We start from the raw sequence: 26,136 nt of genomic DNA on the forward strand, positions 1-26,136 counted from the left end.
AGCATTGATTAATTCCGGTTAATTAATTAATTAGATTAAATGTCACAAGAATTTATGCTTTAATTTGGGTGCAACATGTTGAAACTTTGTTTGAGAATGTATCTACTTTATTGATTAAATATATGCATGTGTATAAATAGGAATATTTCTTGTGTCAAATTGTGTGAATTGAGACTGAGTGAGATAGTGAATGTTGGTACATTACAGGGCCGGACTAAGCAAAGAGGAGGGGGGGAGGTTGCCAATGGTGGTCCAGGGGGATGTTCCTCTGCCCCTTGTGGGGGTCAGGGGGCGACGCCCCCTTAAGCTGAAGGGTAGGTCATATTCTGAGATAGGAAAATGGTCGCTCCTTGCATGAAACGGCATAAAATAAACAATAATACATTTTTTTTAAATAAATGAGGTACATATTTAGGGGGGGGAGGGGGGTTGCGCAACCCCCATAACCCCCCCCCCCCCCCCTGGTAGCCCTAGTCCGGCCCTGCATTAATTGTCACTGTATGGTGTGTGTGTGTGTCACTGTGACCAAAGATACATATGCTCTTTTTGAGTTCATACAACTTCCAATTCCATTCAAACGTTAACAAAGTGTTGCTTTCTTTCTTTCTTTATTTGGTGTTTAACGTCGTTTTCAACCATTCAAGGTTATAACAAAGTGTTGCTGGTATGCGACTGAACATGTTCTATTAGGAAAGCAAAGCAAATTCCAGTGTACATAGTGGTCAACATAAAAACAATCAGACGCATCGATGCAAGACATTTATCAAGTGGCTGACAATTGATTTTGAAATGAAAACTGTTTGCAAAATATCTCGCTGTCAAAATTATATCTTGAACAAGTACACAAAGGAATTAGGTTTGAACCATAGCAAAATGAATATGTTTCAAATTTTCATGTTGCAGACTTAAATTTACATGGACTCATGAAAATACAGAACAGGCACTGAACAAGCCATGTGATACAATACTGAACCAAATACTGAAATAGGAAGAGAAGTACATTTTAACGACAGCAGATTTTAACACCAAAAATCGACACCTAAGACAACAATCAAGAAGTTCAAATTCAATGTACATGCACTTGATCAGATAGGATAGTTTGTACTGCATGAAGAAAGATCATACACAACACACTACAGAGATCCTTCCTGATTGTTCTCAACATTGTATGTTTTCAGCTTTTTCCTCAAACTCCTTTCTTTCCATGTGCATTTCATTTTGTCCAACATTGTATGTTTTCAGCTTTTTCCTCAGTCTTTTCTTTCCATGTACATTTCATTTTGTCCATCATTGTCTTCAGTTTGTGGTGGAGTCTTATTTAAAAAAAACCAGAACATTTTGCAAAGTGTCTTCTTGAACAGCTTGTGAAAGATCAAATGAATACAAAGTGTCATAAAAACACACCAGAACAGCATCACTGTTCCTGCATGGTTCAATAAAGTCATCTGCTTTTGCCTGTGTGTTGATGCACAGGTTTCACAGAAAATATGTTCCATGGACATCAAATCACCAAAGGGAAGTAATCGCTCTTTAGGCCAAAAAAAATAATAGGTGTGGTTACGGTAACATAGCCCAAAAAAATAGGGTAGGAAGGTAGGCAATCACTTTTTTTTTCTAATGTGTACAAATTAAACCTACTTGACAGGGAAATAAGTGTGCGACTCGGGCGCTTTCGCTTTCATTGCGTTTTCTGCACTCGTTTTCTTGTTTTTTTTGGGTTTTTTTTGTTGACAAATGTAATAAAAAGTTATAGGGTCGGCCCCAAAAAATAGGGTAGGTCGGGTTACCGTAACCACACCTATTTTTTTTTAGGCCTTATGCATACGACATGTGTAATAGATTAAGCGAGAGTTGTACGGAACCTTTTCTCCTGGCACGAGAGGATGAAAGTCGCTTGTATATTTCAATGCTTGTTATTCTCTCAGGTGCCAGGAGAAAAGGTTTTGTACAACTCTCGCTTACTCTATTACACAGTCATGTCGTATGAATAAAGAGCAATTACTTCCCTTTGGTTATTTGATATCATCAACGCTTTGCCTCATTCTGTTTAAGATTTCTGCTTTGTGTTGCATGGACAGACACATCTGCAATACATTGGGCTTGACAAAGGTCAGTTTGCCCTTGTTCAGCATGCTTGTCATGTCAGGGGTGGTTTCACTCTCTTCACTGTAGAATTCAGGTGCGCAAGTCAGGGCTTCCAAACACTGCAATTTCTCATCTCTGTACGCACTCTTTTGGAGACACCAAACTCTCTGTTTTAGCTTTTTGGCAACACATACTCCAACATACTTTGCATTGTACTCTTCATCCTCTTTGATTTCTAATGCACTTACTGGTTCCCTAGTTTTTCTTCATAGGCCTTTAAGACACCAACAGTATAAACATGTTCAAGGCAATCCAGGCTGAAACTGCAGGGGATACTGTCAACTCAGTAATGCCTGAATGCTGGGTTGAAAAAGCAGAGTAGTACCTGGCCCACGCCTTCTCCTTGGCAGCATTCCCAACCTTGCCTCAGGGAACTAGGCAGTCATGAAGAAGCAGAAGTTTCTCTTCCAGATCTGCACCTAAAACACAGAAAATAAAATATTATAATTAAAACACACAAATATAGCAGAAATCAACCCAAGAGTGAAACTGAAGATGTAGATGCATGCACACAATCAAAACCAACAACACACGACAACAACCCAAAACTACACTTTACATGAATGGATGTGAACATATTAAATTTTGTATTCCATTTGTCGTTATAGAACGTGTTGACAAACCACTTTCATGAATCCTTATCATGTCTTACAACTATGACATGTGCTATTAATGATCCTAAAAAACATGAAATATTGTAGTGGCAGGCATGTACCTAAAATATTTGTAAACAGTAGCCTCTCTGTGCAACAAAGCAGTATTTTTGCTCGAAAACTATGAATGAAAATGATCTTTCAGGTACTGGGACTTTGCAAGCTGATTTTTTTTATACCGCCTTACTCAAAAACTTACTTTTCAATTACTGAATTGGTCGACGAGCCCTCTGAGCTCCGGTGAAAGGCAGTTGTCATTCTTGATAGATGCACAAGCGTTCTGCAATAAAGCATGCAATTTAGAAGTGACAATGAATTTTAAAACAACAGAAGACATCAAGCATATATCAAAACAGAATTATGCTGGAGGGGAAAGAAAACAAATATATTGCACTAATCTTTTTGATGTATTGATCTGACTTCAGTTCCTGCACCATTTTTAACTTCCATGCATGATGTACATTCAAATCAATCAATGGTTCATATATATCACTTATCGGTTATTTATTGAATATCTGTTGTTCCAGTTCTAAATTTTCATAGTCTTTTACATAGATCTGTCAATATTTTTACTTACTTTTGGCAATTCTTGCAGTTTCTTTTGTGGTGATGCTGTCATCTTTTCAGCGATTGAGATGTCGGTACTTTCCCCCTGAAAAAACAACAACCATGGAATAGAAAGGGTATCTATAAATCTACAGCCGAATTTCTAACATTCAGAAATTGTTCTGCTGCAAATTTGTCGGTTCGCTGAGCTAAAATAGTGGCCGATGTGAGCGAGAATTCTGCAGAAAAACGATCTGCTGATCAGCTTGAGTGCACAGCTTCGGATTTACCAGTGTGTCAGATGCTCTCGCGTTTCAAGTGTTAAAAACAAAAATAATGACGTGCCGTCCACAATCAATCTTTATTGTTGATTCACATGACTCATTTCAATCATCAGCAATGATCTTTTTGTGTTGCTTTGTTTGCTTTTCACATACCTCAGCCACAAACTCCACCTCCCCTTCGAAATTCTCCTTCTTCTCCATGTGTTGAAAGACTGCACCGGAAGTAAAGTTACTGTCAAAACCTCTCGCAGCCGCAGACGGGAGTTCGAAACAGAGCCAGCGTTGGCGCGCGCGCAGAGTTGGCGATCCTGTCAAGGGATATCTATGGGCGAGACGGAGCCGTTGGCCGTTGAAGATGTGTGACGACGAAGTACAGATTTAGTGGGTGGTTGTTGTGGTTGTTGTTGTTGTTGTTGTTGTTGTTGTTGTTGTTGTTGTTGTTGTTGTTTTTGTTGTTGTTGTTGTTGTTGTTCTTGTTCTTCTTCTTGTTCTTTTTCTTGTTCTTCTTGTTCTTCTTGTTCTTCTCGTTCTTGTTCTTGTTTTTGTTCTTGTTCTTGTTCTTGTTGTTACTGCTTTTGTGCTTTGACTGTGCTTTGCGTCATTTGAGAGAAATGACACTAGTCTTATTATACCCATGTTTCAAGTTCGCATGGTTAACTTAAGATTTAAAAATTCTGGATGATGTTTTTGTTTAAATTTACTGGTTGAGCTCACTGGTTTAAATGTAATACAAAGTAGCGTATTATAGAGTATCTTCAAGGAAATGAGAAACACGCCATTTTTTGAATTGATTATTGTGTCTTGTTTGTTGGTTGGATAGTTGATTAGTTGTTTGACTGGTAGGTTGGTTATAGTTGGTTGACTGACTGGTTTGGGGGACAAGTTGGCTGGAAGTTGATTTTTTTTTAATATTAATTGTGTTCTCTTTTAACGCGGTTGCTGTTTTTGTTAACACATTTCATTTTTCTTATGTGTGGTAAATTCATTGATCAAAAATATCATTGTGTATCTCCAATTTCTTCCTTTCTTTGTACTTTTCAACTCTATCAATTTGATCTCAACTGTTTACAAGACAAGTGTGCCAAACCCATATCCATGCATACATATCCGCTCATAACACGACATCGAAGCTATAACGGTACCAGCAAGTTACTCCGTGCCCCAAGGCAAGCAACTCAATCAACCCCTACGAAGTGCAATTAAGATTGGACCGCAACAAAGGAGAGTCTCATCTGCCGCTTGTCCAACAATCCCACCAGCACATCACCGAAGCCTTGCAAGACGAACCGCACGGCCGACTTAGATACAAAATGGCCTACCCGACCTCGAGGCGAGAGTGCTTCAAAGCGCGCGGCAAGACGGTTGCGAGCTGTAGAGGCAATCTTTAGGACCTCGGACGATCCGACGAACAAGTGGATGGGCAACGAAGATGTTAATCAACATACGCTGGACACAGTCATAAAGGTTGGATCAGAACGGGAGGGGGTAAATGGTCAATAGTAAGGCGTGGCTTTTTGCTTGTATAGTCCATCTCCTCCTCTTGGTTCTGGTCATACAAAGCAGCTGCTTGGTCCACGAAGCAGTTGGTTAGAACTGGGTGACTAATACCCTGAAATGAGTCTAACCGTTTGGTTAGAGACCAAACGGTTAGACACTCTGCTTGCTAGCACACGAAACATTTCAGGTAAATCTGAAAATGTATTCGTTGTGCCATTACGGTTAGTCAGTTTAAAACGAGTTATCCTCTCCAAACCTGACTTGGCATCGAAATCCTGTTTCTGTACAAGTTTGCAACGCATGCCATTTTCCCTCTTCTCTGTTCCGTTTAGTTTAAGACCGACAGCTTCCTTTCCAAGTCTACAGTAGACTGCTTCACGGTCTGAGGTCCTTTAATCACAATATTTTCTGTGTTATATTGGTCACTGGTGTGGACGTTTAAAAAAGACAAAGATCGCAGTAAAAATAAACGAATCTTTACGCTTTGTGTATAGTGAACGCTGGCGTAACTAAGCAGCACATATACATATAGACCTACCAGAACCGTCTTCAATCTCTGCTCTACTCGCCATAGCTCAATAATTACCTCTCTACCTGATATACAAGCTCCTAGGCAAAACAGATACGCGATCAAGTCATGACCAAAGACAACTCCGTAATCAAATGTGAGGGAAAGGGGAATCACTCGCTTCCTTCAAAGGGAAACCAATCGCGCGTGTTTTATGATAGCAGACGACAGTTAATGACCGGCGAAGCGAGAAGTCGTCTGCTGGATCGCCGTGAAGATACAGCTCATCAAATAGATCACCGTTTTCCGAGAACATGGGGGCGGGCACGTTTCAATTAACATTTTTCGCCTGTTCGCAGATTTGCCGGGACATGAAAGTCAGTGAATGTACGATGGAGGTGAGTCTAATTCGTTCCGCCTGCGGCCTGATGTTGATGTCCCGTTAGACTACTCCATAATTATAAAGGGTAGGGCTCGGTGAAAACTTATTCAGGAGTATGTTACGTTGAGTGGGATGCTGTTTTAGTAGTGGAAAATGTCTCACTTTGTACCGTTGTAATCTATCGATTTATTGTGGCGGTCGTCAATGTTGCCTACAGCTGAACAACTGCCTCGGATTCATATTTATAAGACATTTTCGTTGTTCTGCAATAAACGACCTCGGATTTGTTATTTTGTTTGTTTTTATTTAAACGGGTTTTTGGGTGGTTTTTTTTGGCCTTATTTGATTTAGATCATACTTTCTTTCTTTTTTCTGAAATGTTTACCAAGTCTCTTGGTTAATTGGTTAGTCGGTTACTTGTTTGTTGGATGTTATTTTTTTCAAGTTTTTTTTCTGCTTTATTGGGTTTTCCCCCTTGTGTTCTAACAAATACAAACTTATAGAGGGAGTAACCCATATGTTGTATTGACGATTCCTATTCAACTAAAATTGGCCACATCAAAGGAGACACTCCATTTCTTGTGATAGTCAACCACAACGCGTATATTTATGCACTTCTAGCTTTCCCTCACACACTCACTGTCAAAAGTACAGCTTAGCCTGTCGTCATAAAACACCTTTAAACTTGACTTGAACGTCCGCAAAGCTTTGAAACCTCATCGGGGCTCTAAAAACATCTCTCGAGGGACGTTTTTAGGCTGGACTCGGAAGTTTATCCTCCGACACGCGAGACAGACATCGGATTACTGTCGGCTCGGGTCGGCGTCCAATCAGAAACGGCGCTGTTCAGGGGCGGGCAACTCCGTGCTGGTGTCAGAGTATCTCTTTTGTGTTGTTGGTGATCTCCCATTGTGGCGACGATTTCCAGGTGTCGGATGGCTTTTGATGAGCGCTGAACGGAACAGAAGGCGCGCACGCTGTATCCTGATTTTTTTGATTTTTTTTGTTCTGGAAGAAGAGCAGCGGATTTGTGTATTAGAATGGCCAAACTTGTTTCCAACAGGAAATGTGTTTTGATGTTTTAAACGCGTGAAACTTACACTTCTTTAAAATTCAAAAAAAGTGCGTGTGTATGCGAGTGAAACTGTCTGTCTGTCTGTTTGCCTTGTTTAAGGATGGCTTGGGGAATGATGGGGATGGGAATCATTCTCAAAGAAGCCGGACAATCGAACATTCTGTCACAGATCACTGTAGAAGGATGTATGAATTCAAGGCGTTTTTCACCAACTGCATATGTTCATATTAGAATTTGACACTTGCAGTTAGTATTGAGGCTCATTATCTGTTTTTCTTTGTTTTTTGTTTTGGGGGGACTTGTTCGAGCAGAGAGAGAGAGAGAGAGAGAGAGAGAGAGAGAGAGAGAGAGAGAGAGAGAGAGAGAGAGAGAGAGAGAGAGAGAGAGAGAGAGAGAGAACAGTTGTCATTTGTGTAAATAGGAATTGCATTATGCTTAAATCTGCTCTTGTTCGCTTAAAAGCTAAGGCAGAGCTAAGTCAGAGCTATATGTAAGGAAAGTACGTATGGTTGTGACGACAGAGCCATTTCTATATAAGAGTACGTGTATAATCGTTCTTAAAATATTCTCCTTGATTTTTCATTTCTGCTGATCTTGTCTTGCAGTTGAAGACAGATATGCTCTGAAGTCACTCAGTATCACAAACCTAACGTCAGTCAGTATTGTCACAGCAGATGTTTGAACGTCAGCAGAAGATACGAAGCACGTGCATCACATCAGATAAAAGACGTCAGTCATGCGCAGCAGATCATATGCCTCCTTGATTGTTAGTTGAGGAAATGTGATGCTTTCAGCATGCATGGCTTCGTCAATGTTGGAAGCAACAACAGTTCAGAGCTAAGTCACAGCGTCATTCAGTTATCACTGAATTCTGTCTGCATCCTGTGTCAGTATCTTGTTTGTCCATTTTTGTTCAACGTTTTATGCAGATGATTACAAATAACAACGCCGCATACAATCAATTACACACGGAGCACAACAAGCTAAGGTTACGAACGTGTTCTTTATTAAAAGCAATATAATAACGGATTGTGTCCATTTCAAAGGCCGATCGGTCACAGTTCTTGTGAATGTTTCTTTTTGTCAAAACTGACAAACAAAAACTGAACCTTTCTTGTTTGTTTTGTATTCTTTTTTTGTGTGTGGAACGTTAGCAGTCCATCTGTCTGAGGTTTTATTCTCCTTCCAAGGTTAAATGTAAATGTAGTTAGACATGGACATAGAGGCAGAAAACTTGAAAGAAGATGATTGGACGTAGAGCAATAAAAACTGTACAATCCACAATGAGAAATTCGTGTATAGAAGTAAGGAAATCAAAGTCAAAACCTTTTCATTGCTAAAACTGGAGTGAAATATGTCAAGTTATCTTATATATCTTATCGTATAAAAATCAAATATTTCAAAACAGGACAGACTGCAGCAATGAACTATGAACATTATTCGCTCATTAAAAAAAGCTACGAAACACTGTTCTTGCAGTGATGTCCCCTGATTATTTTCTTCCAGTCATCTAAACATGTCCTATGTCTGTAAGCTCTCTACCATCGACCAAAATGTCATTCAGTAAAGACCTATTTTGCAATAGCGTACAATTCTCATTACCAAACAAAATAATACAGTAAAGCCTGTATATAACTACCACCAAGGGGCAGACCAAAAGTGTTCGATATAGAGAGGTGGTCGCGGGCGGGTATGTAGCTCAGTCGGTAGCGCGCTGGATTTGTATCCAGTTGGCCGCTGTCAGCGTGAGTTCGTCCCCACGTTCGGCGAGAGATTTATTTCTCAGAGTCAACTTTGTGTGCAGACTCTCCTCGGTGTCCGAACACCCCCGTGTGTACACGCAAGCACAAGACCAAGTGCGCACGAAAAAGATCCTGTAATCCATGTCAGAGTTCGGTGGGTTATAGAAACACGAAAATACCCAGCATGCTTCCCCCGAAAGCGGCGTATGGCTGCCTAAATGGCGGGGTAAAAACGGCCATACACGTAAAATTCCACTCGTGCAAAAAACACGTAGTGTAACGTGGGAGTTTCAGCCCACGAACGCAGAAGAAGAAGACAGGTGGTCGCTATGGAAAGGGGAATAATGTAGATGTAAAACTCGCCTGAGATTAGTCGTTGTGAGCAGGTGGTCGCTTTCAAAAGGAGGTCGAAAAGCCAGTTCGACGGTAAGTATTTTTTTTAAAGGGGGAAGGGGGGTTATAAAATACAGAATCTGACAGAACAACATGGCGACATCGAAGTCAATAGCCAAAACCAAAGGAAGAAAACTTCAGAAAGCCGTAGACAGAAACGAACTGAACAAATTCACACACACACAAATACCTCAAGTCTCAATATACATACAGAGATCTCTGTCATAAGATTCATTCAATCGGCGCTGCATGGTATACGTTGTATGTATACTGAAACATACCCACTTCCCTAACAGCATTGACGCAGGCTCTGCCCGCGGAGATCACTGGCATTAATAACACAGCTTCCGAGATTTGTCAATAATTGTTAGGATGAGATGTCTTGTTGGACTAATTGAAAGGCTAATCATGGCCCATACCGGTAGTTCAGGTAATGCGCTGGATAGAAGATCGCTGATGATACGCCGACCGTAAAGACAGCTAGAGAAGGGATCGAAAACGTGTCTTAAGATTCAGAACGGAGGATGGTCTGCGTTCTTTGCTACTCCGCTGAGGCTGTGCATCGTAGATGCTTTTGAGTTCTGTGGGCAGCGTTCCTGTATGTTGTTCCTTGATCAGCGTCACCATTCAGCAATGGCATTTTCATTTCATTTTCATTTTCATTACTTTATTGTCCCATCGCTGGGAAATTCGGGTCGCTTCCTCCCAGTGGAAAGCTAGCAGCAACGGAGTCGCGCTACCCAGGTGTCTGCGTGTTTAGGTGTATTCAGCCACCTGCACTTATGGCAGAATGACCAAGGTCTTTTACGTGCCATTGTGATGACACGGGGGTGGGACATGGCTTCCGTCTCTGGGTCTGCACATAAAGTTGACCCGTGTCCGTCCCGGCCCGAATTCGAACCTGCGACCTTTCGATCACAAGTCCAGTGCTCTACCAACTGAGCATAGCCTGGCTTCTGGAACTGCTATTCGACAAAAGCCATTGTCCTGAGAATTATGTTACAGTCGAAGAAGAAATTGCATGTTTTAAAATAAAAAGACGAAAACTAACACAAAGGAAGGACACAAAGCCGTCAAAAAGGACGATGTTGTCATGACACCGCGCCAAGGACAACGACGACGACGACGACAACGTCGATGAAGAGGAGGACAACGATGGCGACGAAGTTCTTGTGGTTGATGATGAAGATGATGATGATGATGATGATGATGATGATGATGATGATGATGATGATGATGATGATGATGATGATGATGATGATGATGATGATGATGATGATGATGATGGTTTAAACTGTTTTATTCAACGTTTGTGAATTATTTACAAAAAGACGCATATTGAGTAAACAACAACAAGCATAATGCTTATAGTGGTGTTTACAGTTTTCTAGAAAATTACATATAAATGGCGGCTGTTGTACAGTTTAAATGAAAAGCAAGCAAACATGAAAAGAAAATTGAATGAAAATTGTACATCAAAACAAAAATCCGTTTTAGAATACATATATAATATTTATGGTGTTAGCGAGTAAGAGATAGGGAGGGAGAGAGGGAGGGAGGGAGGGAGGGGGAAGTGAGAGAGAGGAGGAGAGTGAGAGAGAGAGAGATGGGGAGAGAGAGAGAGAGAGAGAGAGAGAGAGAGAGAGAGAGAGAGAGAGAGAGAGAGAGAGAGAGAGAGAGAGAGAGAGAGAGAGAGAGAGAGAGAGAGAGAGAGAGAGACGAGTAGACGTATCGATTTTGCTTTCACTTTACATGTTTATCTGTTCGAAACGGCCGGACTGTCCAATAAATTCCTGCACTGTTAAAAAGATTTTTTTTGTTAATTTTTGTTTGCAAGGAGGGGTTTCCATGAAGTAGAATATCTGTGTGTATGAGGTTGTTGGTTAGTTTGTTGATTGTGTTGTTTCTTGCAGCTAAGTGTAAACGGCATTCTAGTAAGAAGTGTGTTGCAGTTTCTGTTCCATCACCACAGTCGCATACGCTGTTTTCCGCAAGGTGTCGCTCAACTAAGTCTTTCTTTAGATCGCTAATATTAAGTCTCATTTTTGTGTGGATTATTTGTGTTTGTCGACTGCCACTGTAGAAGTAAACGGGAATTTGTGTGTCGTCTTTTGTTAAGTAATGTTTAAATTCCCCGAGGGAGTCGGTTAACTGTATTTGTTCAGGTAGTTGGTTCCAGAGTACTGTTGTCGAAGGAAAAAAGGATGTTTTGTACGTTTCTGTTCGATGTGGGGGTATACTTCGTTCTAAGGGGCGGCGTCTGTGGTAGGGGTTGTTGGCTGCTACGAGAGGTGGGAGTGCTGCTTGTAGGTATGGGGGGGTCTTGTCGTGAGTAATTTTATGGAACATTGTTAGTTTATGACGGTTACGCCTTTCAGATAATGATTGGAGTCCAGATTCTCCGTAAAGCTTAAAGTGACTGGTTCCGCGGACAGCTCCGATGATTGTTCGTATTGCATCTAGGTTTAACTTTTCGAGTTCATCTGTTAGGGTTTTGCTACAATTGTCCCATACTATGTCGCAATAATCAAAGTGTGGTAGAATGAAGGATTTAACATAATTTCCAATGATTTTCGACTCAGTCTATATTTGTATGTACGCAAGCAAGCTACGAGAGTTCTGCACTTTGCAACAAGAGATTTTATATGTTCATCCCATTTACAGTTGTTTTGTATTATTATTCCTAAGTGTTTGTGATTTTGGGAACTTTCAAGGATGGTATTGCCAAAGTTTAGATCTGCGATATCAGGGGTTCTTTGTGTACAAAAGTTCACCAATTCAGTTTTTGCATGGTTAAATGCTACCTTCCATGTTTCTGCCCAATTAACAATTTTTTCAAGATCTGAGTTTAAAATTTCGGCACGGATGTTGTGATTGGCTAAAGACAAGTACATGCTAGTGTCGTCAGCAAAAAGCTTAATCGTAGATTCTATATCACGTACAATGTCGTTTACATAAATTAAGAAGAGCAAAGGTCCAAGCACTGAACCTTGAGGAACTCCCGCTGCTACTGGAAGATAAGTTGATTTACTGCCTTTTAACACAACTGCTTGCTTTCGATCTGTTAGGTAGTCTGTAAACCAGTTTAATAATGGCCCATTAAATCCAGCGGCTTCGAGTTTATGCAATAAGCCCCGGTGCCAAACTCTATCGAATGCTTTGGATATATCAAAGAAGATTGCTTGGGTAGTTATTCTATTATCGAGTGATTTGCATATGTCATTGTATATTGTAAGAAGCTGGTAAACAGTTGAGTCTCCAGGGATGAAACCGGACTGCGACTCTGTAATGATATTGTTTTGTGTTAAGTAGTCAAAGACATGAATTTGTATACATTTCTCTAGTGTTTTGCCAACACAGCTTAGGAGAGAGATTGGACGATAATTACTACATGTATCTTTGTTTCCCTTTTTATGAACTGGTGAAACGTGGGCTATTTTCCAAACTGACGGAAAAAGTCCTTCACGTAAAGACCGATTAAACAGTGCAGTTAGGCTGTCACAAATCACTTCGCAGCTCTCAATTAAAATTCTATTGTGGATTTCGTCTGGACCGACTGCTTTTGTTTTGTCTAGTTTGTTAATCGTATTTGTAACTTCTTCGACTGAAAGTGTGAGAGTGTTTATTCTGCAAGGAAGCCTTGGTACTTCAGGAATGTCTGACATATCGTCTTCGACAATGGACTGTTGGATAAAGAAGTCGTTGAACAAGTTTGCTTTTTATATTTAGTCAAGTTTTGACTAAATATTTTAACATCGAGGGGGAATCGAAACGAGGGTCGTGGTGTATGTGCGTGTGTGTGTCTGTGTGTGTGTGTGTGTAGAGCGATTCAGACTAAACTACTGGACCGATCTTTATGAAATTTGACATGAGAGTTCCTGGGTATGAAATCCCCGAAAGTTTTTTTCATTTTTTTGATAAATGTCTTTGATGACGTCATATCCGGCTTTTCGTGAAAGTTGAGGCGGCACTGTCACGCCCTCATTTTTCAACCAAATTGGTTGAAATTTTGGTCAAGTACTCTTCGACGAAGCCCGGGGTTCGGTATTGCATTTCAGCTTGGTGGCTTAAAAATTAATTAATGACTTTGGTCATTAAAAATCTGAAAATTGTAAAAAAAAATAAAAATTTATAAAACGATCCAAATTTACGTTTATCTTATTCTCCATCATTTGCTGATTCCAAAAACATATAAATATGTTATATTCGGATTAAAAACAAGCTCTGAAAATTAAATATATAAAAATCATTATCAAAATTAAATTGTCCAAATCAATTTAAAACCATTTTCATCTTATTCCTTGTCGGTTCCTGATTCCAAAAACATATAGATATGATATGTTTGGATTAAAAACACGCTCAGAAAGTTAAAACAAAGAGAGGTACAGAAAAGCGTGCTATCCTTCTTAGCGCAACTACTACCCCGCTCTTCTTGTCAATTTCACTGCCTATGCCGTGAGCGGTGGACTACGAGTATACGGTCTTGCTGCGTTGCATTGCGTTCAGTTTCATTCTGTGAGTTCGACAGCTACTTGACTAAATATTGTATTTTCGCCTTACGCGACTTGTTCTAGGTTAGTATAGTAGGTTGTTCCGTTTGACGTCAAAGGAGGAATTTCATTGGGGTTTGCATTTTGATCCTTTCTTTGATAAGAATGATTTAACTAGTTTCCACCAATTTTTAGTACCAAAGTTATCTCCACTGGATACTTTTTTGTCTAATTCTTTTATGATGATGATGAGGAGGATGTCACGACGACGACGATGACGATGATGATGATGATGATGATGATGATGATACGACGACGACGACGACGACGACGACGACGACAAAGATTACAACGACAACGAAAGCCTCAAAACATATTACCAGAACACCAACAAGAACATCGATACATACAAAACATGAAACACTTCCTCCGCCGAACTCAGTGTCATCTCCATCTCCTGTCCTTTAGTCTAATACGTCCGCAATGACAGGTAATGCAAGGGGGCGGCACGCTTGGCTGTGCACCGGTCTCGCTAATCATGATGAATGTATTGAACAGGTATTTCATTACAAACCCATCGACCGAGCCAGTCGGCAAGACATGGCCACCCTTGTCGGATGAAGATGATGTGTAATTCATTCCCCTTGTCAACCGAGGATTCAGTGCAACGGGGGAGATCACGGAGAGGGTATAATGGTTTTCCCTAGCTGATTAGATGTAAGACGTTTTTAGTGAATAATTGCTTCGGTGGCGCAATGGATTATCACCGCGTGGTAGATCGGTACGAGCCACACAGGCTCTTGAAAAAAAAGGTGTACTGTTTGATAGGTACTATTATAAAAATAAAACAAGTCGCGTAAGGCGAAATTACAACATTTAGTCAAGCTGTCGAACTAACAGAATGAAACTGAACTCACTGCATTTTTCAGCAAGAGCGTATACTCGTAGCATCGTCAGTCCACCGCTCGATGCAATGGCAGTGAAATTGACAAGAAGAGCGGGGTAGTAGTTGCGCTGAGAAGGATAGCACGCTTTTTATATTTAGTCAAGTTTTGACTAAATATTTTAACATCGAGGGGGAATCGAAACGAGGGTCGTGGTGTATGTGCGTGTGTGTGTGCGTGTGTGTGTCTGTGTGTGTGTGTCTGTGTGTGTGTGTGTGTGTGTGTGTGTGTGTGTGTAGAGCGATTCAGACTAAACTACTGGACCGATCTTTATGAAATTTGACATGAGAGTTCCTGGGTATGAACTCCCCGAATGTTTTTTCCATTTTTTTGATAAATGTCTTTGATGACGTCATATCCGGCTTTTCAGGAAAGTTGAGGCGGCACTGTCACGCCCTCATTTTTCAACCAAATTGGTTGAAATTTTGGTCAAGTACTCTTCGACGAAGCCCGGGATTCGGTATTGCATTTCAGCTTGGTGGCTTAAAAATTAATTAATGACTTTGGTCATTAAAAATCTGAAAATTGTAAAAAAAAATTAAAATTTATAAAACGATCCAAATTTACGTTTATCTTATTCTCCATTATTTGCTGATTCCAAAAACATATAAATATGTTATATTCGGATTAAAAACAAGCTCTGAAAATTAAATATATAAAAATTATTATCAAATTTTTTTTTTCGAAATCAATTTAAAAACACTTTCATCTTATTCCTTGTCGGTTCCTGATTCCAAAAATATATAGATATGATATGTTTGGATTAAAAACACGCTCAGAAAGTTAAAACGAAGAGAGGTACAGAAAAGCGTGCTATCCTTCTCAGCGCAACGAATACCCCGCTCTTCTTGTCAATTCCACGTGCACTGCCTTTGCCACGGGCGGTGGAGTGACGATGCTACGAGTATACGGTCTTGCTGCGTTGCGTTGCGTTCAGTTTCATTCTGTGAGTTCGACAGCTACTTGACTAAATATTGTATTTTCGCCTTACGCGACTTGTTATATTTAGTCAAGTTTTGACTAAATATTTTAACATCGAGGGGGAATCGAAACGAGGGTCGTGGTGTATGTGCGTGTGTGTGTGTGTGTGTGTGCGTGTGTGCGTGTGTGTGTGTGTGTGTAGAGCGATTCAGACTAAACTACTGGACCGATCTTTATGAAATTTGACATGAAATGTCTTTGATGACGTCATATCCGGCTTTTCGTGAAAGTTGAGGCGGCACTGTCACGCCCTCATTTTTCAACCAAATTGGTTGAAATTTTGGTCAAGTAATCTTCGACGAAGCCCGGGGTTCGGTATTGCATTTCAGCGTGGTGGCTTAAAAATTAATTAATGACTTTGGTCATTAAAAATCTGAAAATTGTAAAAAAAAATAAAAATTTATAAAACGATCCAAATTTACGTTTATCTTATTCTCCATCATTTGCTGATTCCAAAAACATATAAATATGTTATATTCGGATTAAAAACAAGCTCTGAAAATTAAATATATACAAATTATTATCAAAATCTTTTTTTCGAAATCAATTTAAAAACACTTTCATCTTATTCCTTGTCGGTTCCTGATTCCAAAAATATATAGATATGATATGTTTGGATTAAAAACACGCTCAGAAAGTTAAAACGAAGAGAGGTACAGAAAAGCGTGCTATCCTTCTCAGCGCAACGAATACCCCGCTCTTCTTGTCAATTCCACGGGCACTGCCTTTGCCACGGGCGGTGGAGTGACGATGCTACGAGTATACGGTCTTGCTGCGTTCAGTTTCATTCTGTGAGTTCGACAGCTACTTGACTAAATATTGTATTTTCGCCTTACGCGACTTGTCTTTATCTCTATTCTTTTTAACTTTCTGAGCGTGTTTTTAATCCAAACTTATCACATCTATATGTTTTTGGAATCAGGAACCCACATGGAATAAGATGACATTGTTTTTAAATCGATTTCGGAAATTTTATTTTAATAATAATTTTTATATTTTTAATTTTCAGAGCTTGTTTTTAATCCGAATATAACATATTTATATGTTTTTGGAATCAGAAAATGATGAAGAATAAGATAAACGTAAATTTGGATCGTTTTAAAAACAATTTTTGTTTTTTACAATTTTCAGATTTTTAATGACCAAAGTCATTAATTAATTTTTAAGCCACCAAGCTGAAATGCAATACCGAAGTCCGGCCTTCGTCGAAGATTGCTGGGCCAAAATTTCAATCAATTTGATTGAAAAATGAGGGTGTGACAGTGCCGCCTTAACTTTTACAAAAAGCCGGATATGACGTCATCAAAGATATTTATCGAAAAAAAGAAAAAACTTCCGGGGATATCATTCCCAGGAACTCTCATGTCAAATTTCATAAAGATCGGTCCAGTAGTTTGGTCTGAATCGCTCTACACACACACACAGACACACACACACACACACACACACACACACACCCACACACACACACACACACACACACCCACACACACACACACACACACACACACACCACAACCCTCGTATCGATTCCCCCCTCTACGTTTAAACATTTAGTCAAAACTTGACTAAATGTAAAAAGGGACTGGGTTGTTTTTAAGTAAATGTCAATTTGTATGGTTTTGGATCTGGGTCAGCGACTCGACGCGTATTAAAAAGGAGACGAAGTACAAGGATTTGGGGACTTTAACTTCTCTCGGCATGCCGCACATTAATAAGTCATATTTATTTATGTTTTTCCGTTCTTCTTGTTCATTATTGTTTTCATTATTATTTCTTTGAATATGGAAAACATGAGTTCTTCATTGTATACAAAATAAAGTTGCTAGCCCACAAAAATAGCAAAAGAAAACAAACAAACAAACAAGCAAACAATCGTATTCGAGATATTAATACGTTTTATTTTGTTTATGTTTTCTCCTAGGGAAATGTTTGCTACTGGCAAGCTACAGATTTTCAATGAATCACCCTGACTATTCCTGACAAGCATGACACTAGCAATACCCATCGCGTGACAACAAGGTCTCATCTGCAACCGAGCGAATAACGAGCCGGTTTAAAAACTCTTGAATTATGCACAAGATGCTTGATGTAGAGACGATTCCCTCATCCAATCCAATGGCCACCATTTCACCTGCAACGTGCCAGGAAAACAAAACAACAATATTGTTCTAATGAATACTAGATCAGTTTACATCCTGAGAGAAAACTCTTCTCTATGAATCCGTGTGGTTAAAGCTATAAGCTCACCGGCGCGTGACAAAGCGGTCAGGGGAGGCCAACAATACAGCGATCATGGAACAATGTCTGTAATTCAAAGATCAAGGTAATTCAAAGATCGTCAACACGCTTAATCGCTGTGGTTTTTTGATCGTCCATTTCCTTCGCGTAAATGGTCCCATTCTTCGAAACAAAACCTGTGTGAAATTTGCCCGATCATGAATGGCCTGTGTCATGGATTAAACATGACAGCTGATACGGGAAATGTGAACTATTGTCGGCTTAGAACCGTTAAATCGAAATGAATAATTGATACTTCTATCTCCCTGTTATGGATAGAAATCTTTGTTTCTGAACTGTCATTGCGAATCACCGTAGATCAGCACCGTTGGGTTTGAGATTTATTTCGCATCAGTTATCTCTGTCAGAGACAAAAATCGCTAATGTAAGCGAGAGATGCTTCACCGACAGACACAATCGGGAGATACGTTCAGCATTGAGTCGCTCTGGAGCGGGTAATCTATGGTAAACAGAACGCGTGTGTTGATGCTGGAAATAATCGTGTATTTTTCATAAAGCGCTGGCTCTGTTTCGGGTCTTTGCTCATTATTGTTGTCGCTTAGATACTGCAAACATGACTTTAGGATTTGCAATCAAGTTTTAATACCGTCTCCTATTTCATGTTAGACAAGTTTTAAAACAAGAGTCGTAAAGAATGATGAATTGTAATATGATGGTGGTCTGTTTTGCATTAGGAGGGGGTGGTTTTGTATGACATGCCCCTAATGGCTTTGCCGTGAATGTGTAAAACTTACAATTTTCCATCCGTGGTTTGTTTTAAAGTTGGGGGGGGGGGGGGGGTAGCACACGAAAACACCCAGACCGCTGATAGTTCTTTGGTGTCAAGGTCCAACTGGTAAACACAGATTTTGTCACCATTGACTGCCTTCCATATTTAGTTGGACTGGCCATTGTTGAGTTATTTCTCTCTCTCTCTCTCTCTCTCTCTCTCTCTCTCTCTCTCTCTCTCTCTCTCTCTCTCTCTCTCTCTCTCTCTCTCTCTCTCTCTCTCTCTCTCTCTCTCTCTCTCTCTCTCTCATTCCTTATTAATTGGCAACGATGCAATAGCGGAAGTAGGAGATCACAAAGTTTTGGGAGTAAATATCAATAATAATTTATCTTGGACCCATCATGTTAGATCGTTGTGTAAAACCATGTTTTATTGTTCGACCATCTGGGACTCAGCCAGTGCAAACATTTTAAAACCACTGTACAGTCTACACAGACGAGCACTAAAATCAGTTCTATTAAAACAATCCAGTCTTGTTTTCGACGATTATAAAAAACTTAAGATTTTGCCCTTAAAAGAAAGATTTAAATCAAATAAAGGCGTGCTCCTTCACAAAATCCTTTCCGGCCATGCACCGAGTGCTTTCATTACAAAATTTAAAGCCAAACCAAGCCGAAAATTCAACGTCCCCATTCCGCGGATAGATCTCTTTAAATCAAGTTTAGCTTATTCTGGCAGCGTTTTGTGGAATTCTCTCCCGGAATCAGTTCGAGTCCCAACAAGTCTCAATACTTTCAAAAAACACCTCTCATTACATTTAATGTCAAATTACGAAAAGTCACAGTGATGGAAGACTTCGTTCTGATTATTTTCATATTGATCATATCTGTCCATAAAGCATCAGTGTTTCATAACGCAAGAATGTATGTATAGCCTACAACGTGTATATAGCCATGTGAATAGTTTTTCATTCTTTTTTTTTTCTTTTTTTTTTTCATTTTTTTTTTACTGTCATGCTTATCTTTTGTAATTGTTTTACGTTTGTATATACATATATGTATTTAAGATTAGAATAGTCCCTCTCTGGGCGAGGGCTGGTTGAAAAGAAGCTCGTTTATATTGCTTATGCCACAACCCTCGTAAAATAAAATTTGATTTGATTTGATTTGATCTCTCTCTCTCTCTCTCTCTCTCTCTCTCTCTCTCTCTCTCTCTCTCTCTCTCTCTCTCTCTCTCTCTCTCTCTCTCTCGCTCGCATCTCTCTCTCTCTCTCCACCTCTCTCTCATCCTAGCGTTCTTCCTTTCCTGAATCTCAGCCTCTCCTCTCCTCTCCTCTCCTCCATGACACGGAGCCCGGAGCAAGGAGTGGACCAAACGAAATTTGCAGCGGAGTATTTGGCGCGAGATTGCGCCTCTGGTGCGAAAACCAATTTTCCACGGGCAGGTAATTCCGTTTAGGAGAAGAACGAGCAGGGCGTTTTCTCCCTCTTTTTGTTACCCCCGTAGAAGAGGTATAGGACAAAAGAACGGACCCGAGAGACTGGAAGAGAGTGTCTGCGCGGGGAAAGGATAAGTAGTGTTGCCATTGTGAGAGCTAACTTGCCTCGTTCGGCTATTGATACGAGTAGAGGGCATAAAATCGCAAACGAAACGCGAACCTAGACGTCTGGAGCAGGCCGAAATGAAACGTTTCTGCATACGAGGTTGTTGGTTGACGTTTGTGTTGTTGTTTTTGTGTGTGTGGGTTGTTGATTTTTGTTGTTGTTCGGGAGAGGGGGGGGGGTGTCAGAATCGCTACAAAAAGCCGCCATATTAGCGAATATACTCTCGTCACTTTCAAGGTTGTGAATCATCCAATCTGCTGTCATTAAGTGTTGTTGTTTACCTAGAGTTGCGATTTTAACTGTCTTGGTTGTCTTCGCTTGGCTTCTTGGCGGTTCTCGAGGCTTGAGATCGCTTGAGATGTTCGCGTCGACTGCCGATTGCTTCCGTTTTCTGCGAGGTCTTCGTTTTCTTTTACGATGTCTAATGAGCTTTGTACCCCCAGAGGTCTTTAATTTGTTTAACTCAGATGGCCTTCATTTAAGGGACCATGACTTTATCTGGTGCATTGTTATCGCTTTTTTCCCCCATACAACAAACACATTCCGACATAATTTAACTTTGAAGGTTTTAACATAGAGGGGGAATCGAGACGAGGGTCGTGGTGTATGTGTGTGTGTGTGTGTGTGTGTGTGTGTGTGGGTGTGTGTGTGTGTGTGTGGAGCGATTTAGAGTAAACTACTAGACCGATCTTTATGAAATTTTTCATGAGAGTTCCTGGGTATGATATCCCCAGATGATTTTTTTTATTTTTTCGATAAATGTCTTTGATGACGTCACATCCGGCTTTTCGTGAAAGTTGAGGCGGCACTCAGCGAGTTTTAGCGTCAACTAAGGTGACTCGAGTCGAACCGGAGGTCGCAAAAACTCGGTCCGGTACGACTGGAGTGACGTCACCGGTTAACCAACTTTCAACCTTGCTTCCTGCGTAGGGTCTCTCCAGTTCCAAGATGGCTGCCAAGGCGAGGTGAGAAACTTCTGCAAATATTTTTTGACAAAGTTACGGATTGTGAGAAGACATTTGTTGTAAATCACTTAGCCTTTCAAAAATTAAGGATACTGGGTTGGATACTGTCTTGGTTTTAATGCATTTTATTTTAGCAGTGATGTTTATTTTGGGAAGAAATGAGGTCAACAGGAGTTTGGGTGCGATTTCGGCTCAAATGTACTTTAGCGCCCTGAACTTTTACCCGGCTGTTTTGCGCTCGATTTTCACGCTCACTTCTTCATTGACGTTCGAATCGATAGTTCGATGTTTTGGCATTACATTCACATCAACAATAAAACAGTACTGCTTGTTCATCATCGTCGTCCATCAACTCTCCACAACAGTAAATCCGTAACGCGCTTGTCGCCATCTTGTTGCAAGGGACGCGACTGGACACAACCCAACAGCGTTTCCGCGAAGAAAAAACCCAGACATGCGCAGTGACCCTACCGTAGCTCAACCCTGTTCCTCGCGAAAACTCGCTCACTGTCACACCCTCATTTTTCAATATTTTTTTGAAATATTGGCCAAGCAATCTTCGACAAAGGCCGGACTTTGGTATTGAATTTCAGCTTGGAGGCTTAAAAATTAATTAATGACTTTGGTCATTAAGAATCTGAAAATTGTTATTAAAAATATTTTTTTATAAAACGATCCAAAATTACGTTTATCTTATTTTTCATCATTTTTCGATTCAAAAAACATATAAATATGTTATACTCGGATTAAAAACAAGCTCTGAAAATTAAAAATATAACAATTATGATTAAAATTTAATTTTCGAAATCGATTTAAAAACAATTTCATCTTATTCCTTGCCCGTTCCTGATTCCAAAAACATATAGATATGATATGTTTGGATTAAAAACACGTTCAGAAAGTTAAAAAAAATAGAGATATAGAAAAGCGTGCTATCCTCCTCAGCGCTACCGCGCTTTTCTGGATTGTCAATGTCAGTGCCTTTGCCACGAAAATGCATTGCGTTCAGTTTCATTCTCTGAGTTCGACTGAGCTTGACTAAATGTTGTATTTTCGCCTTACGCGACTTGTTAAAAAGACTACATGTGCATGACACCATATCAAATTATATGTTTCCGAACAAAGTTGTTACAATAACTCGGATTTCCTCCTGTTCTGTTGACACTGTATATCACAGGACAGTCCACAATATATACCGAACCGTACCCAAAACACCGTGTCCAGACATTTAACCCCCTCCCCCACCCCCCACCCCCCACCCCACCCCCCACCAGCCTCAGAAATCAACCCTCCCATTACCCGCCCCCCCCCCTCCACACACAAAAAATCAGCGCACAAAAATAAATAAAATCTTTTCCTTGGCCATCGGCGCGAACAGAAGATCATTGCAAGGAAGCCTCTGCCAGGGTAAAAAGCTCTGCCAAGCCAGAGGGCAAAGGACTCTTTAGACTGTCCTGCGAAGCGAGAGCGACACGGAGAGTGAAACGGGCCTAACGTGATTAGACAGTGTGATAAGACCTTTAGCGGCTCTTCGCGCCAACACGGCCTAACTCGATCCCCGTTCGTTGCTCATCGGCCACTGAGACTAAGCGAGTCTGCTTGTAGTTGTAGCTCTGGCTGCTGAGACCGACCCACAAGGCGTTAACATAAAGAGTTGAATGAGTTTGGGCATTGCTGAAATGTAGCAGAACGTATAGCTCCTAGAGAGAGAGAGAGAAGAACAAGTCGAATAAGGCGAAATTACTACATTTAGTCAAGCTGTGGAACTCACAGAATGAAAGTGAACGCACTGCATTTTTTTCACAATGACAGTAGTCCGCCGCTCGTGCAAAACGCAGTAAAACTGACGAGACTGTTTAGCGCGGTAGTGGTTTCGCTGTGCTGCATAGCACGCTTTTCTGTACCTCTCTTCGTTTTAACTTTCTGAGCGTGTTTTTAATCCAAACATATCATATCTATATGTTTTTGGAATCAGGAACCAACCAGGAATAAGATAAAATTGTTTTTAAATCGATTTCGGAAATTTGATTTTGATCATAATTTTTATATTTTTAATTTTCAGAGCTTGTTTTTAATCCGAATATAACATATTTATATGTGTTTGGAATCAGAAAATGATGAAGAATAAGATGAACGTAAATTTGGATCGTTTTAAAAAAAAAATTTAATTACAATTTTCAGATTTTTAATGACCAAAGTCATCAATTATTTTTTAAGGTACCAAGCTGAAATGCAATACCGAAGTCCGGCCTTTGTCGAAGATTGCTTGGCCAAAATTTCAATCAATTTGATTGAAAAATGAGGGTGTGACAGTGCCGCCTCAACTTTTACAAAAAGCCGGATATGACGTCATCAAAGACATTTATCGAAAAAAAGAAAAAAAACATCCGGGGATATCATACCCAGGAACTCTCATGTCAAATGTCATAAAGATCGGTCCAGTAGTTTACTCTGAATCGCTCTACACACACACACACACACACGCACACACAGACACACATACACCACGACCCTCGTCTCGATTCCCCCCTCTATGTTAAAACATTTAGTTAAAACTTGACTAAATGTAAAAAGTAAGGGTTTGTGAAATGTTAAGTGCTGTGCTCCCTTTTAAACAACTTGTCAAGTAAGAGTTTGTCTTCATTTGCCTTCTTCTCGTTTACGGAGGAGACACCTTACCTAACTTTATTTGAAAAGAAGAGGGAAAACGGACGACGACGAAAATGAGGAGGAGGAGGAGGAGTAGCCTAGGAGGAGAAGATGAAAGGAGAAGGATGAGGATGAGGATGTAAAAAACAAAAAACAAACTCAATTGACTGCGTAAGTGACCTGACACAACGACCACTGGCTTTCGCATGCACTAATTGGTAAAGTTTTCTTACGTGTCTGTTGACAAAGATGCCTCACAACTAACAGAAGTAAACCGCAGAAGGAAAACCAAAATCAACATAGTTCGTCGAAAAGAAAATAGTAGTTCCTCTGTGAACGACATTGCACTGTACTGTTCCTTTACATCGCATTCAAACATTGTAACTAGGTGAGTCAAAATAACTTTCACAAAATGTCGTTAACAGGACAACCACCAAGAGCCACGACCTTGCCAGTCAAACGGCGAAGACAGTTATTAACTCTGACCATCCAGTGGGTTTGCAATGGACATCGCAGGTCAGACAGGTTGATTCGAGTCACTCTTCCCGTCTGTAACGAAGACACTTTATTGGTAGTAGTGAGTCACTGTTGTAGTGGTGGCTTTCTTTAGATGTCCATGTTGCATTACGAATTTATGTGGCATCGTTTGACTTCAAAAAGAAAACCAGTTTCCCTAGGTTCTTATGCCGTCTTCTCTTGGCCCTAAAAACACACACAACGGACAAGAAGATCTCCACATGGACTGGGGAATTGGGGAATCTTACAGGGTTGCGCACAAACACACAGCAACACCCGTTTTTCGTTCTCGTGACTACGGCAACAATATCTTCTGTGCAGTACGACACAGCTAGGTCGGCCCTTTGCAGCTCAGAAGAAGAAACAACACCTTTTTAAAACACTCATCTCACTGTCCTCCAGTAACGACCGAGGACCTCTCCGTTGAGAGCAAAAAACAAACCTCTCGCAGTCGAGTTCCGCACCTCAAAACACAGCAGTACTTTCTCTTCCATGACTACAGCAGGCAGGACCAGCTATAATAAGATGGCTCAGTAGAGCTGAGAAAATGAATCGCAACACCCTTCTAAACTCTCACCCAAACTGCCCTGCAGTGAAGCATGCAGACGTCATCGAAGAGACCATCAGACCGGACACTTGAATTCCAGTTTTGCAGCTGAAAGCACAGCAGCACCTTTTTTGTCCATCAGTGCAAAAGCATCAGGACGAGCCATGCAGGGTGGCTCAATGAAGCCGCAAAGAAGAAACGTAATACCGTTTTCTGCGCTATCATCCAACGCTTTCCTAGCGACACGGACATCTCCACAGAGACCAAGTAACGTTGCTCTTGTAGTTGAGACCTGGGCAGAGCTGAGGTGCACGAAGCGAAAGTGGGTGCCACCCAACCGGGTGAGAACAAACCGTGGGATCTGATTAGTTGAAATCACAACAAATCTCAATTTGAACCAATCCAACACTGCGGCTGGCTCCCATCCAGTTGATCACTTTCTCGTGAACCTCGGCCCTGTACCCCCAAAACCAGCGGCCCCTTTTTTGTTTGCATGACTACAGCAGTATGCGCAGAATATGTCAATGGACCTAGGAGAGAGGAGCACAGCCCATTTGTTTAACCCTCATCCAAAGGGACTCGGCGACAAGACGTCTCCGCATAGACTTTTTGCAGTTGAGTGCTGTACCCCAGAATACAGCAACACCTTTTATTCCATGGATGCATCAGCAGTGTCTCCTGTGCAGGACGGCCAGATGGGATGGCTCACGTGAGCTGAGGTGAAGAAACACAACACCCTGTCTTCGTTTTGATCCAGGGCATCTCCCCAGAGACCAAGAAACATGACTCTTGCACTTGAGTCCTGCATCCCCAAAACACAGCAGCGGAATTTCTCCCAAAAGGCATGAAGAAATACAATATTAAATAAAAATTAATTGAGGATATCTCCAAAGAGACTAAGAAACGGGACTCCTGCAGTCGAGCCCTGCACATCACACCACAGCAGTACATTTTCTCCAATGACTTCAGCAGGCAGGGCCAGCTAGGATAGCTCAATGAAGCTGAGAGGTAAGAAATACAACACTGACCTTTTTAAGCGCTGACCTACTGTCTCCAACGGAGAAAGAAATATCCACAAAGCCCAAGAAACGGTACTCGTACAGTCGAGACCTGCTCCCCAAAACACAAGGGAGAACTTGCTCAAATGATTTCAGTAGCCCGAATCAATAAGATTAGCTCAATGGAGCTGAGAAGTAGGAAATATA

General features: G+C 40.7%; 1 long non-coding RNA gene across 2 annotated transcripts; it reads right to left on the reverse strand.

The window, feature by feature from the left end:
- Positions 1–571: 571 nt before the first annotated feature.
- LOC138952462 (uncharacterized) lies at positions 572–3,949 on the reverse strand. 2 transcript variants are annotated; one of them, XR_011451379.1, is made up of 4 exons: positions 3,782–3,949; positions 3,376–3,450; positions 2,998–3,078; positions 572–2,564 (listed from the first exon to the last, which is right to left on the reverse strand). It is a non-coding gene; the product is annotated as an uncharacterized lncRNA (long non-coding RNA). The 2 variants fall into 2 exon arrangements; XR_011451378.1 differs by having other exon boundaries at positions 573–2,564; positions 3,376–3,949.
- Positions 3,950–26,136: the final 22,187 nt, after the last annotated feature.

Source organism: Littorina saxatilis, linkage group LG17 (genome assembly GCF_037325665.1).
Source record: "Littorina saxatilis isolate snail1 linkage group LG17, US_GU_Lsax_2.0, whole genome shotgun sequence".
Lineage (NCBI taxonomy): Eukaryota > Metazoa > Mollusca > Gastropoda > Littorinimorpha > Littorinidae > Littorina > Littorina saxatilis.